Here is a 15,238-nt window from a genome sequence, read left to right on the forward strand (position 1 = left end):
ACCGCTACTCAAACAAAATTCAAATTCAATTTGTGCAAGAAAAATGCAAAAAAATAATTATCAAAAAAATCCTAAATAAATTAATACAATTAGCACGGCTATAATTCGTATGCATATACGACATTCAAGTACTAACGTGACGTAATATTGCTCAAAATGACCCGATGCTCAATAGTATTTTTCAAAATACAATCAGTTCTTGGTAATTAATCCAGGCAACCCTTTTCGAAATTGTGCACTTAAATATATTTTTCCATTTGAGTAAACTCCATAAGTGTTACTTTACAATTACATTAAAAGAGAAAATCATTATTTTATGTAAAATATATATTTGAATAAGATTCTCTAAAAATCATAAGACGCAATTTACGCTTACGACAAAATGCTCGATTTAATTTGAACCTTATGAAACTCATGTATATATGAACATTGTTTGACATTAGATTTTGTCTAACAACTAATCACATCAACTACTTACTCTGTTCTTATCAGATTTACTGCCAGATTTTTTAAAATCAAAATGTTGACAATTGATTTTTTATGGCAATAAGAAACAGCGATCAACTGATTGCTTATTTCCATCAGGTCACTTCAGTCTGCTGTATAAACAGTCACCAAACTTTGTCGTAGATCTAATCTTAGATTTTATCGTTTACGTAATCAACAAATTATCATTATACCCTGCACTTCGTGAAGGGTATATTAACTTTGGTATGGAGTTTGTAACTACTTGAAGGAGTCATCTGCGGTATGGACATATATATATATTCTTGCTCAGCGTAAAATTCTGCGTCGATTTAGACATGTCCGTCTGTCCGTCCGTCCGTCCGTCCGTCCGTCCGTCCGTCCGTCCGTCCGTCCGTCCGTCCGTCCGATCGCACGATAACTCAAAAACGAATAATGCAATCGACACCAAACTTTCACAAGTTTTTTCTTTTGTGCCAAGGACGAGCCCTATTGTTATTGGACTAATTCGGACAACGGGTTCGGGTAGCTGCCATACAACTCAAAGAGTTTATTTTAAATATTTCAAAAACTAATAAAGCTATAAATATAAAATTTTGTATACATGTGTCCAATTATATTCTACACATGCTCTAGAAATTATAATGGGATAGCTGCACCGGTTCGGGTGGCTACCATACAACTCCAACAGCAAATTTTTTATATTCGGCAAAATAATAAAGTCAGATTCATGAAACTTGGCAGTCATGTGTCCAATTATAGGTCAAATATACTTCTGAAGTTTTAGAGGAATTGCTTTACAGGTTCGGGTACCTGCCATACAACTCCAGAAGCTAATTTTAAATATTTGGGAAAATAATAAAGTCAGATTCATGAAACTTGGCAGTTGGATGTCCGATTATAGATCAGATATATTTGTGAAGTTTAAGAGGAATTGCTTGACAGGTTCGGGTACCTGCCATACAACTCCAGAAGCTAATTTTAAATATTTGGAAAAATAATAAAGTCAGATTCATGAAACTTGTGTGTTCAGTTATAGATCAGACATATCCGTGAAGTTTCTATAGAATGGTTTCACAGGTTTGAGTAATTGCTATACAACAATGAAAGGTGCAGGGTATAATTCAATCGGTTCATACCGACTGAAACGTTTTTACTTGTTTTTTAAATCAGTTGCAAATACTAGTGCCTATCTTGATTATACTGTAAACATTGAATTTTTTCGCTATTTAAAATTTTTTTTCAATATCTATTTACATTTTTAATAAAAAAACTAATTTAACAAGTTATAGTTAATAACAATTAATGTTTAAAAATTAATAATTTTTAATATTTAATCGTTAAATAAACAGGATATGCCTGTCATTCTTAATTAAAAATAATTAATTTACCAATAATTATTTTAATTATATTTTATAAAATACTTAATCAACTCGATTACTTTTTTTTCTCTCTCTCTCTTTAGCAAAACTCTCATATTGTGATCCGACACATAGAAAACAATCAAAGTCTTTCATTAATTCATACTCTTTGCTGTTTTTTAATAAAAAAAAGTCTTTAAAAATCATTTAAAATATTTATTTACTATAAAGAGAAAATAATTTTAATTGGATATTGATTAAAAACTTAATAAACAATTTTCGACTACCATCAATCCTACTTTAAATACCATACAAACTGGTTGGTCATTGTGCTAACACATTTTGTTGTATCCCTCTAATATTGTTAAATTTTATCTTCATCATTTGTTATAATAAAACTTTACCTACAAAAATCGTTTTTCATAACTATTATTTCACGTTTTATTTGTATTCAATAAAATGACTTAGACTGTAATTATTAATAAAAGGTGCTAATCAAATTAATCTCGCTTTACAAGTGTCAAAACTTTATAATAAAAGAAATATTCCCATTTTTTTTTTGGTTACCAATTTCTCAACTAAATTTTTTTTTTTTTGGTTTGTTTAATAAAAGTTACAAAAAAAAATCTTCAAGTTTTTTGACTTCGATTTCTGAATTTCTATTTTTTTCATTAAGAATTTTGAATGAACCTTTTTTTTCGTCTTATGAATCGAATCTGAATCATTTGATTTCTATAGGCTGTGTACTCCTATATTATTATGAATAATACCAGCTTATTTCAGAAGCAGTTAAATGTTATGGCATTTTTTATACTAAAGAATCTTTATTTAATTTTAATAAGCAGTTAGTAAGTTATTTAGCTAAAAAAATAACACAATCATACTTATTATATATGTAAACATATATTTAGCTTAAAGCTAAATTTAACACTAAAACACTAAAAATATGAATAAAAAAAATTATTGGTTTTGAATTTGAGAAGTGCGAGAATAAAAAAAAATCAATCAATTAAAATAAAACTTGGCTATTTCTTCTTCCAGATCAGCCATCAATAACAATAATGTGTGGAAAATTGAAAGTGTTTGACTTTTGACAGCCTTTGTAGCTTGTTTTAAATACCATTCTTTAATTGAAATAGTACTAGTATTATGAATCTATTTTTAGTTTCTCTATGTGTATTAATACAAAATTGTATACCCCATAAAAGAGGTTATGTATGGTACGACATTTCGCATAACGAGTTTTAAACGACGAGTTGCATGTTTCTCTATGATATGCAAACATTAAATAAATTATTTTTAGAAAGATATTTGCCTGCTTGTACGCTCTTACATACACTTATCACAATTTCGGCTGAATCTCTATTTTAATGAAATAGAGATTCAGCCGAAATTGAGTTTATTTTTGCCGTAAGGCAAATTTTATTTAAGGAAAATAATTGAAATTTTGCACATGCTGATTAAGAATAACAGAGGACCAAAAGTTTTTACGGGTAATCAGGTGCCACTAACTGCTATAGTTCTATTTGTCATTTTTGATCAAATGTAAAGAATTTACTACGGATTTCCATCAAATCTTATAATTCAATTCGGTTGATCAAAAAATTTAACGAAAAAATTTTTCAAGAAAAACACGGCTTGGAAACTATGCCTCCACTGACTAAACTATTAGCTAGTTTAGTTTTAAATATATTTAAAAGAAATAATTACTGGAATTTTGAATGTTTAACAAAAATAATTGAGAAACTTTTCGGGAAAGTAAAGCTCTATTAAGAACCAAATTTGCATTTTCGGAGATATATTAACTAAAAATGGGGAAAGGTGGTTAGGACCATTAATTGTATGTGAATCTTTGAAAAAGGTAATAAAAACTAAATTCAATAAGCATTTATTAAAGTATTGGTGAATAAGGTCTTCTTAATGGACCTACAAAAAGAACACGCGATTGATTATCATTTCTTCATTTTGTAAGAGCAGAAATTGTACATTGCCAACGTGAAAACTTTCATATTTTTATTTATTTATATATACTCGTATACATATGTACTCTAATTAAGTAAAAATTGTAAGTGTTTCTTCACTTTACACTTTATATTGCAATCTATTAATCTAAGTTCTAGTGTCCAAACTATTGAACAAAGTTTTCTTTAATCTTAATAGCCGCAAGGTATGATATAGTTTCGTCTTCCTTTTTTTTCTCCTGAATTCATTATGACTAGTTATGATTTGTAAACTATTAGAAAAGAACATTATTTCGCAAGTTAATTAAACGTGAAAACGCTTTAAGTGTGTTTCTAATCATAAGTAAAATTTATTGGAATAATGGGATCGATCAATAAAATTCTTTTTTTTATTTTTAATATTTGATTACTATGGGCATTTAAATGTTCGTACATTTCTGATTCTATTCCATTCATTAAAGTAATTTAATATAGAATATTAAATTTATGTACTGGGTGTCTGAAAAGTTAACGTACTTTTGGAAATACTAATTTTTGTCATTATAATTCTATTTTTTTATTTGCTTTCATTATTTACACTCGTCGTGCAATTTTACCAAGAATCGCGATAACAAGCGCATTACTATTACAGAATTACGCAGGAAAGGTATGAAGGTAGCTGAGATTGTAAAGACGACTGGTTAACTGACTGTTTCTGATGCCATAAAACGTTAGCAAGAGTTGGATAGCACGTCGAAACCTCCTCGTAGCGGCCGTCCTGTCACTATATGATCGAACTATATAGTGAACTTACCATCGGACAGTGCGCGACCATTGTCAACAATTTCCCAAAGCGCCTCCGTGCATATGCATAATTTTGAGCATTTGTTGTAAATATTTTATTGAATATTGCTATTACTATAATAAACGTCTCTGAATCTTAACAATCTTGATTTCTTAATCCATGTAGCAGTTCTAAGCTGTTAAAATATTGAAAAAAAGTATAGGAACTTCTCAGACACCCTATATATGTAGATGTAAGCATTATTTTATTCTTATATAAGTAGTAAATTTTTTCTAGGCTCTTATTTAATTATAATTCTCAATGATTGATAGTCCTCTTTTGTCAAAACGTTCACCAAAAATAACAAAAATTCTTCATTTTGTACTTTTCTTTCTATAAAATACCCGCATATGAATGAAATTTGAATAGTTCTTCATGTTATTCTATTGAAATAAATTCTACTTTTATAGAAAATTTTTATGCTTTTAGATATAAAAATCACGTTGTGAGTCTATAAAAAAGGACGCAGTTGTTTTTTTTTCCAAAATTCTTTAGTAAAAAAGACAATAGGCGAAAAATCATTAATCATTTAACAAGCGCATCACTTAAAACAATGTGTTTCATATATGAGACGGCATTGAATACCATAACAAAGCCTAAAAGAATATTTGAAATTTTTGGAGGCATTTTGTTTTGACTATCAAAAAATCATCATATTATTAAAATTAAATGTATGAACATATTCCTTGAAAGAAACACTAAGTAAGATAAATGATTATGTTCGAAGAATTCAATCAATGATTAATAACGAATAAATTTGGAATTCAATTGACCTTCGTTTTATAATAATTATAATGATAGGTAAAATTATTAAAATTTTTGGTGTTGATTAAAGACTGGATGAATTTTTATTCTCTATATAGAATTTTAGCATTAATAATATTCCAACGTTAATGTGACAAGCTGCTCGATTGCTAATTAGTAATTTTTTATTTTTTTGATTTAATCTCGAAAATTTTTAGGTGATAGACAAATAATTTCTATTACATGTTGTAGTATTTTATACAGGGTGTTTTATTTTTAAGTGCACCGCTACGTAACATTTTAAAAACCCTACTCATGAATAGATAAATATTCTGTATGGAAACAATGTTTATAAGTTCCGACTTAGTCAATTTCGACTATTTTTATTATACGTTTTTTGGAATACTAAGTACAACTCCTTACCTGTGTAAGATAGACGCATAAATATGATTTGAAAACATCAATTAAATATATGATTTAAGAACCTCAGAATAAGGTATAACAGAGAATATTTATTTCTGCTTCTTACTAAATGAGCTGCTAGGAATCGATTTTCACAAGATATTTTAATTTAGCAGGAGACTTCAGAGAATATTTTAAATATGTCGCGATGTTTAAATGGTGCTCCTTTTATTTGTTTTTTACCATTTTAAGGGAGAGAGATTCACTCGCAAAGAAATGTGTTTGTTATTTTTACAATTTACTTACATGTTGTATAGAAAAGTGAGCGTTCAGGATCCTTCGACTTAGCTGTGCATATCTGAAAATAAAGAAAAAAAATTTAAAATCTGCATGTTTTTGTAATAAAATAAAAATACGCAATTGATTTTTAAAAATTAAACCTTAGCTCTAATACATTCCTTGAGTATTAAAAGTTATATGGCCATTTAAAATCTAATACGTAAGTTTTTAAATTTTTCATATTTTTTTGGAAAATTTTCAACTTAGTATTATTATTTAATATTTTTATTATTATTATCATGATTTGCATTTGTAGTTAAATTGTATTCCAATTTAAAAATGTAAGTGAATGTTTGCGACATTAACTCTGACCCACAAATATTATATTGTATTAGAAATTCCATATCGCAAACAGTATCGCATTGAATTTTGATTTGATTTAAATTCAAATTTCTGGTACAGATTTCTATGATTGCTTTTCCGTTTAAATAGAGAATGGAAATCCGTTTATGGAAATGAAAACTTTTAAAACATTAAGTTTTTTTTTGAAACTTTTATTTTGGCACTAATATACAAACTTTTATGCCAAAACTAAAATTCTATTGGGTTAATATAAAAATCGAGATTTGGTTTCTTTTCTAGAGCAAAGTAATTTTTGATTTGAAAAACTTTATTTTCTTCAAGGTATTAAAAAATAATTTTTTCAAAGGCGTTCAAACATTTCAGTATCTTGTTATTTGTTTAATAATTTGTTAAGTATTGTAATTATTTTGGTGCAGGAGAAAATTTTGGAAAAATTTTCTCTAAAACTTCATTTATATTAATAATAAATGCGAACTAATTGATTGCTAAATGACATCAATTAATTTTCAAATGCAGCAAAATCCGAGAAATTGCGTATTTCGTTTAACTAACTGGTCTACTTTAAAACTATAAAGTCATATTAATCGAAAAATGTTCATTTTATTAAAAATGCAAGTAAAAATAATTCGTCAATATTATTATTGCACGTGTCGCGTTCTAAGACGAAATGATTTTATTACAGTCTATGCATTAGGATTAAATGACAACGAAAACCCGATACAACGAAGATCCAAAGAAAATAATTTTTCTTAAAATTAGTGTCCTTAAACTTGAAATGGTAATTGCAATGAAATTCGAAATAATCAATGATTCCACTGAGAAGCTGGAAAACTTAGGACGCTACAAAGGCAAAATTCAATGATCTTAATTTATTTTAGTACATTTCTTTTTCAAATTTAAAGACTGAAATTCTTTTACTTAAAAAAGAATAAATGAATACGTTGTAATTTAAGTCTTAAAAATTTTTTCCTACATGTGTGGATGTAAGGATAAATCTGACGTATTAAATAATAAAAAGCTAAGAGCTTTTAACTTTTCTGATGTGTGAGAATGTTGAATAGCGCGAATATACAAAAAAAAAATTAAAACGATTTTTATTTTAATACTTCCTTAATGCCCTACAGCACAAAACTATTGAATATTACCCGAACAAAAGGAAAAGCAAAATAATATTCATTTCTTTTTTTTTCAATTTTCAAATGATTTTCAGCTTACAGCGTATCTGCTATAAAAATATTTTCTTTAAATAAAATTTTATAAGGATAATATTGTTAGCTTTGTACGTATAGATAAATCTTTCCTGCACGGTTTATACAACCATATTCTATTGTTGCAGATAAGCATATTATATTAATGTAGGTGTGCAGGTATATGACTGTCTTATTTGATGTGTTCTTTGGAATATAATAAGTATAGGTAATCGGTAAATTGAACAAGTAAAAACGTTTCAGTCGGTATAAACCGATTGAATTATACCCTGCACCTTTCGTTATTATGTAGCAATTACACGAACCCGTGAAGTCATTCTATAGAAACTTCACGGATATGTCTGACCTATAATTGGACATCCGACTGCCAAGTTTCATGAATCTGACTTTATAATTTTTCCAAATATTTAAAATTAGCTTTAGGAGTTGTATGGCATGTACCTGAACCTGTCAAGCAATTCCATCAAAACTTCATATATCTGATCTACAATTGGACACACAACTGCCAAGTTTCATGAATCTGACTTTATTATTTTTCCAAATATTTAAAATAAGCTTTTAGAGTTGTATGGCAAGTACCCGAACCTGTCAAGCAATTCTTCTAAAACTTCAGAAATACATTTGACCTATAAATGGACACATGACTACCAAGTTTCACGAATCTGACTTTATTATTTTGCCAAATATAAAAAATTTGCTGTTGGAGTTGTATGGCAGCCACCCGAACCGGTGCAGCTATCCCATTATAATTTTTAGAGCATGTGTAGAATATAATTGGACACATGTATACGAAATTTTATATTTATAGCTTTATTAGTTTTCGAAATATTTAAAATAAACTCCTTGAGTTGTATGGCAGCTACCCAAACCCGTTGTCCGAATTAGTCCAATAACAATAGGGTTCGTCCTCGGCACAAAAGAAAAAACATGTGAAAGTTTGGTGTCGATAGCATTATTTAGTTATCGTGCGATCGGACGGACGGACGGACGGACGGACATGTCTAAATCGACTCAGAATTTTACGCTGAGCAAGAATATATATATATGTCCATACCGCAGATGACTCCTTCAAGTAGTTACAAACTCCATACCAAAGTTAATATACCCTTCACGAAGTGCAGGGTATAAAAAGAAGGAAACAATGATAAAGATATTTACATGCATATGTATGTATATGTATGGTAATCATAGCAGAAAGAAATCAAATCTGTTAAACGAATTACCAAGAACAAAAACAAAACAAAAAAAATCTGCTCATAATGAAAACGTACAAGAATTTTGCCTTTTTCTATATTTATAGTGCCATTTTTTACACCTTTTTTAGTTAAGATGACATTAGGAAATGTGAAAATTAAAGATTTTGTCAATTCAAATAGAAAAAATAGATAATGATAAATAATTCACATAGATACAAAAATTTCACGGCAACTAAGTTTAAGATACTATAATACACGGCAGACTAAGTTTAGGTACAGTTTTTCTAACAATAAGGTGATGAGCGCTCATTTTTATGAACACAGAATTATAATATTATATGGACTGCAGTGATGAATTTGAAAATTGCCTGTTAATAGAACCCGTCTTCCTCATATTTAAACTGACAATTGACAATTCAAACTACCTTAACTTCTTCTGATATTAACTATTTTGACTTCACTATTATTATTAACTTTTAGAAAGATCGAAGGACTACTTATTTTCGTGTTATGCTAAGAAGACAAATGCAAATGTTTTCCGAAGTTTTTGTGATACAACAACTTATTACAACTTATTTACCAATTGCCTACGCGAAATTCTTTTTATAATTATAAAAATATGTCCAAGATTACAGTATAAAGTTTCACTTATATGCTATTAGCGACGACTTACAACCTAGCCGTAAAAATGGAAATCCGTTTCTTATAGCCAATTTGCCCTTAGTAAAACTAAAACCCTAAAATATCAATGCATTCGTTGAATAGTGTTTAGAGTATAGTAAGTACTTACGTATGAATTTCGGAATAGTCCCTTAACAAAATTAAAAATTTTCACCTGAAAACTCTTAATTCTTTCTCATAGCAATATTAAGTTTAATAACTAAGTTTTATGAGCCTCTTACTTGCATAGATTTTATGTTATATGTATTTAGTTTCAATCTGTTCTACACTATAAAACCTCATTATTTCAATATCAAAAAAGGTGGCCATATGTCTTCAATTCTTTTTTTGAAAGAGTTTATTGCCATTTTAAGAAATTTAAAAAAAAATTTTATTTTAAGAAAAAAGCAAGAGATTCAAAATAAATAAAATAAAATTCTACGCCTACTTGAGTTTTTGTTCTTTCTGCAATGAAAATAAAAATTTAAAATGAAAACATTTTCGAAGTGAAAGTTTCAAAATTCATTTTCCGTGAAGAACCTTCATTTTGAAGGTTACACTCTTATATATGTGATTGTATTGAAATTTTTTTGTCGAAATTATGTAATTTTCTTAATTTAGGAAGAAACAAAAATATAAAATTCATTTTTACTGTTTTCTTTCTCATTTTAAAAAAAAAAGACAAATAATTTCTTTTTATAAGAATTTTCTGTTTCCCCTTTTATTTATGATATTTTAAATTTTTAAGAGTTACGTTTAATAAGTGAAATTGTTCCCTCTAAGGCAATTATAAAAGAATAATAAAAATAATATTTTATTCATTTAATGGTACAGAATAAAATTTTATACAATAATTTTAATTTAAATCTCGTCCTTTTTAATGCTGTTTTTTATTTTTTCATTCTGTTTTGTTTTCTCCAAAAAGGAAAATATTTTTCATAAACAATTTGATAATTATTACATGATTCGCAATTGAAATAAGAGCAAAAAAAAGAGAAAAGTGAGTAGAGAAAATGAAATTCTTGGAAATTTTCTTTTAAACCATTTTTTGAGCAGCTAGCTGGCTATTCATGAGATCAAGGTACAGTGAGTAAAATATTAAAGAAATTATAAATGAAATACGGTAAAGAATAACAAAACTTATTAAAAATTTATAATAATAAAGCAATGGAAAAAAGAAAAAAAAAATAAGAAGGACGAATAAATTTTGCCTTGGATAGGATAAAAGTAAATAACAAAATTTATGAATTTTTTATTTTTTAAAATTTCATTTTATTTAAGCATTTTAATTTTCATTTTCTAAATCATGTTTTAAAAAATTAAATTATGCTAAAGTTAAACCTTTTGGGCAAAGCAACCTTCATATTTGCTTCATTCAACTGCATAAATTTTAATCAATTATGTGCAATTAGAAACTTGTTTTTCAGTGATTTTCATCATAATGTTCGAAGCACCACTTTGTGATGAAGATGTTTTTATTCAATGAATAAATAAATTTTTTTAAAAGTTGCTATTTGCAGTAAAATCGAAATATCTGTGAGGAAAATTTAATGTCAAAAGTTTGTTTTTGAAACCATTTTGGAAAATTTTTTTAAATGAATTTCAAGCTTAAAACGAGAAAAAAATAGAGTTGACCTTGTCAACTCTGTGATACCCCTACAAATTTGTTATCATATGTGCGACTAAAGACGCCGTAACTGACTAGTGGACAGACTATGACTTTAAGTTGCCGTATTACCATATTAATGTATGCAAAATTTCAATACTATGTGTTTTCCAAAATACTGTGAGTGTCAAACTACTATTAAAGTTGTATGGCGGCTACCAGAAAGAGCCAAGAAATTTTAACGAATTTTATCAAGCACATCGGCCCTACTAACATATTTGTGTGTGTGAAATTTCAATACTACAGCTTTCATAGTTTCTGAGATATAGACAAATAACTTTTGAAGTTGTATGGTAGCTACCCGAACCGAACCCCAATTTAAATAGGGTTCTAGCACTTATTACAATAAATCATTTGTGAAAATTTGGTGAACTTAGCTCAATTAGTTTTTGAGTTATCGTTGAGACGGACGAACAGACAAAGCTAAATAAAGTCAGAATTTGACGCTGATCAAAAACATACAGTTGAGTCTATATCTAAGACCGTTATTTCTTAGTGTTACAAACGGTAAGGCAAATTTAGTATACCCTTCGAGCATACGTTCGTACGGGTATAAAAACATAATTAACATTCTCATTGTCATGCCAGTCAAAAAGACCTAAAACGTTATTGTTAATAGCGGCCACAAATAAAATTATTAAAATGATCTCATCATCGCGACGATTTTTGCTATACAAAAACAAAACATTATCAGTACCTTTCTAAGCAGGTATCTAAGAATCAGAAAAATCCGATTCCAGCGCCAAAATTTTTCTGGTTTTTTCACTCAAAATAATAAAACAAAAATTCTAAAAGTCACTGACAAGGCAATTTTTGAAATGTTTGCCAAAACAATTTTTTAGTTTATTTTTGTCAGATATTTTTGACTGACAAAAACCTATTCAAGATTAAAAATGTTGAAGTAGTGAGAGTTTTAAAGTGTGAAATGAGTGTACAAGTTATAATTTTTTGAATATAAAATTTCTGTTTGCATATTATATAAAGAATATATATAAAACTTTGGTATAGATTAAGTTTATTTCCTCAATCCCAATTTATTTGCGAAAATTTCTCCGAATTAAAGTTGCAGATCTCCTTTTCGATGGTATGCCGCATTTTCTTGAAACTTTTTCAAAGGCACTAGGTCGTGAACAAGATTTATACAAAATTGACCTTTTCTCCGGCATGATTGTATCCCATAAGAATTTATTTGGCTATCTTGGAATTTAGCAAAAAAAAGTTTAAGTGTTATTCAGTATCCGAAAAAGTTCCAACGTCAAAGTTTGTTTTGGTTAATATTGTTTAAATTTGAAATGCGGCTTACTTTCGTATACACTTTTTGTATATAAATACGAATAAAAAATTTATCTCATGTATTTTTAATTAACAGTTTTTGTTTCGTTTTTACTTCGACAGATCAGGCTTATAGTGTTACGTAAAAAATCATATAATCTATCTAGATTATACGATTTCTTAAGTGGCACTAGAAAGTAATGGAATATAAAATAGTTAATCGTTTCGAAAGTTCAAAGAAAGAATAAGATAAATATTTCTTTAAATTAAAATCTTAACGTTCTTGATCATAGAATCGTTTTTCTTCTTTAGACCCTTAAACTAAATTAAATGAATATTTAACACCATATTATCTTAAAATTTTAAAATTGCTATAAAAATTTTTAATAAAAATTTTATGCTTTTACTCAACTAAAATATTAAAAAATATTTTTGAAAAATTTTAATGTCATTTCTAATCCTTCCATTTAATGTGGTATTAAAATGAAATTATTAAAAAAGAAGAGAACTAACAGGACTATAACTATAAAAAAAAAGTATAACTTCTCATCAGTGCCGGATCTACCATATATGCAAAGTATGCACTTGCAATGGGCGCCGGAAAGCAGGGACACAATTGAAAACTTAACAAAGAAAATTAAATTTTAAAAATTAAATTTTTTTTGCATCATACGTATTTTTCAAAAATTGTTTATAGTGAAAAGCACGTAATGAGGCGCACTTTACGAAAACCGCGCAAGGCCCCGAACGAGTCAGAACCGCTCCTGCTTCTCATTTATAGATTTTCCGGAGTGGTTTTTAAATTGTAATAAAATTTTTTATTTGTTATCAATGGTAAATTTTGGAATATTATGGTAAGGCTTTTTGAAAATATTTCTATTTTGAGGACATATTTTATTTTTTATATGTTTACAATTTAGATATGCGTAAAAAATCATTTATGACGTTCGTAGAGCCACCGATAAATTATTGACATCAGCTTCTACCTTTAAATAGGACCAAACTTCTGAGAGTTCATCTATACCGTGGTATTAAAATTTTTAGTTTTTACTACTTTTACGTGTCATCACCAATTTAACCTATACTGTATAAAACCTAGTGAAAATAAATGAGTGAGTATAATAATTTTTTATTCGTATTCGGAAAACTTTTTAGAAATATTTAAATAAAATAAAATACTCTTTGTTTATTAATAAAATTTTGTTTTGAAAAATAATTTACTTTGAAAATCAATTTTATAAATTGAAAATAATATTAAAAAAAAATTATTTATCAATCCACCTAAAAAATATTTTTAATATAAGCGAATGAAAATAAAAGAAAACAAAAGTATTTTTAAATTTTACGTTGTTTACAATTTTTAAAATTTTATTCAATAAACTTTTCTTTTGATGTGGAATTTGTGGTATTTTATTGAATTGAAAAACCATTGAAAGATAGATGCTTTGGGTATATTTGGAGTCATAAACTATTACAAAAGTAAGCTGAAAATGTTTATCAATTTGTTCGGAGACATAACCGGCCAGGAAATTTTGATCCCATTTGACTCGGAATCTCAGCAAACCACTCTAAAGAATCAGCCAAAACGATCATTTTTAATTAAAACTGTCGCATGTAAAGTTTCTACATTAAAAAATTCAATTACTTGTTTGCTTTTATTTCATTTCCAACAAATAAGAGAATTTGATTAAAAATTTTTAAAATAAAAATAAAATTTATTTAATACTTATGTAACCTGGTAGGTAGGCATCTATAGAGCAAAAGGGAAAAATACAAATAAAAACAGAAGGATAATAAGTAACTAAAGAAAATGAGAGGCATAAAAATACTTCAATATTATTATGGTGAACGGTGTAGAAATTAAAATTTGTATATGGCACCCATTCATTTTAATATCATACCAAACTGGAGGCGCAAAAATTAAATTCAGGCATTTTTTTTTTTTTTGTAAATATTTTCATCAACATAAACATTATCGTAAATTTTTGTTTCTGTAATTAATTAAAAAAAATTTTTTTGTGTTTTGTTTTTTCTTTATATTTATTTTACCTTAATTTCTTCCATTTAGCGCTTACATAATTTTTTACATTAAATGGGTAGAGTTGTAATATAAATGTTTTGAATCCTTTATACTGACAATAATTATAATAAAAAAAATAAAATAAAACAATAATAATAAATAAATCCTTTTTAAGAAAATTTTACGACTCATGAGAAAAGAAAAAAGGAACGTGAATTCAAAAATCATCGCAAAAATCATTAAATTTTTTTAAATTTAAAATTTTTATTTCTTTCAATGCATATAAAATTATAGTTATTAGCAGTTTATTTTCTTTTAATAAAATTTAAGAATTTTTTTTTTTCTGAATTTAGCAAAAGTTGTTATAAATGTAAATTGTGCACAATCTATGTGCATATTGTGTTGTGTACATACAAAAGGATGCTATAAATAAGTTTTAAAGTTATAAAAGAATTTGGTTTTAATACAAAAGATTCAGAAAAACGATGAAAAAGAAACTTATTTTCTTTTTGAAATTTTTTTTTTGGTTATATATTAAGAATAAGTTTCAACTTTAGGAAGCATATTAAAAATAATCTCGAAATGAATACCATAAATCAATAATATTACGTTCATTTTACTTTTTTATTGTTAAGAAGTAAAAAATATTTTGAACTTGCAGGAGAGTTGGTATACTTTTCACTTGTAACCTTTCAGAATGAATGCTTTAACAAGAAATAAGGCGCAACTTGTATTTAATATTCGATAAGTACGGTATTAATACGATTTTCCTACAGTCTCAGAGCTTTCAATACCTTTTACATTGTAAAACAAACTGC

The 15,238-nt window shown here is 27.2% G+C and overlaps 1 protein-coding gene across 3 annotated transcripts in view; it reads right to left on the reverse strand.

Moving 5' to 3' along the window:
* LOC129606339 (putative polypeptide N-acetylgalactosaminyltransferase 9) overlaps positions 1–15,238 on the reverse strand; it is a 185,878-nt gene that overhangs the window by 106,136 nt on the left and 64,504 nt on the right. For all 3 annotated transcript variants that reach the window (XM_055516614.1, XM_055516613.1, XM_055516612.1), the window contains exon 2: positions 6,063–6,114. The gene's annotated coding sequence lies outside the window, so the exon portion shown is untranslated. The remainder of the gene's footprint in view (positions 1–6,062; positions 6,115–15,238) is intronic.

This window comes from Condylostylus longicornis, unplaced genomic scaffold (genome assembly GCF_029603195.1).
Source record: "Condylostylus longicornis isolate FDR11 unplaced genomic scaffold, ASM2960319v2 ptg000018l, whole genome shotgun sequence".
Lineage (NCBI taxonomy): Eukaryota > Metazoa > Arthropoda > Insecta > Diptera > Dolichopodidae > Condylostylus > Condylostylus longicornis.